The sequence below is a fragment of the Verticillium alfalfae genome, genomic scaffold (genome assembly GCF_000150825.1).
Source record: "Verticillium alfalfae VaMs.102 supercont1.2 genomic scaffold, whole genome shotgun sequence".
NCBI classification, from domain to species: Eukaryota; Fungi; Ascomycota; class Sordariomycetes; order Glomerellales; family Plectosphaerellaceae; genus Verticillium; species Verticillium alfalfae.
In genome coordinates this window covers 2,558,281-2,558,729 of record NW_003315037.1, presented here as the reverse complement: position 1 = coordinate 2,558,729, position 449 = coordinate 2,558,281, and positions in this window count along the sequence as shown.

Below are 449 nucleotides of genomic sequence, written 5' to 3'. Positions count from 1 at the left end.
GATAACGCCCTCCGACCCATTATTTCAGGCCATGTGCTCCACTCTTGCTTTCTCATCAGAAATCCGTCAGTTTTCCATCCCGAGTGAAAGTCCCTTCGACCAGTTCGGAGGGGTTGGAGCCGTGGGATGACGTGCGCTTTCATCCACACTGACAATCCATCAATCTGCAGCTTCTCATTCGCTTGAACGGCAGTCCATGTGCCCCACTACGCTGGACTTTGTCCCATGAAAACCACCAAGATGGCCATGTAGCTGTGGCTCGCGTCTCACGTCAGTCGCCATTTGTCTTCGTGCCTCCCCGATGAGGGGTCACTCACGTCGCTGAGGCTGTGAAGATCTCATGCCGCTTCGCATTCGTAAAGATAGCCAGCACCATGCCGAACAGCAAGGTACACACGCATTGCAGTCCCATGATCATGCCCATCCTCCCAGGCGTCACCTCACGTGGC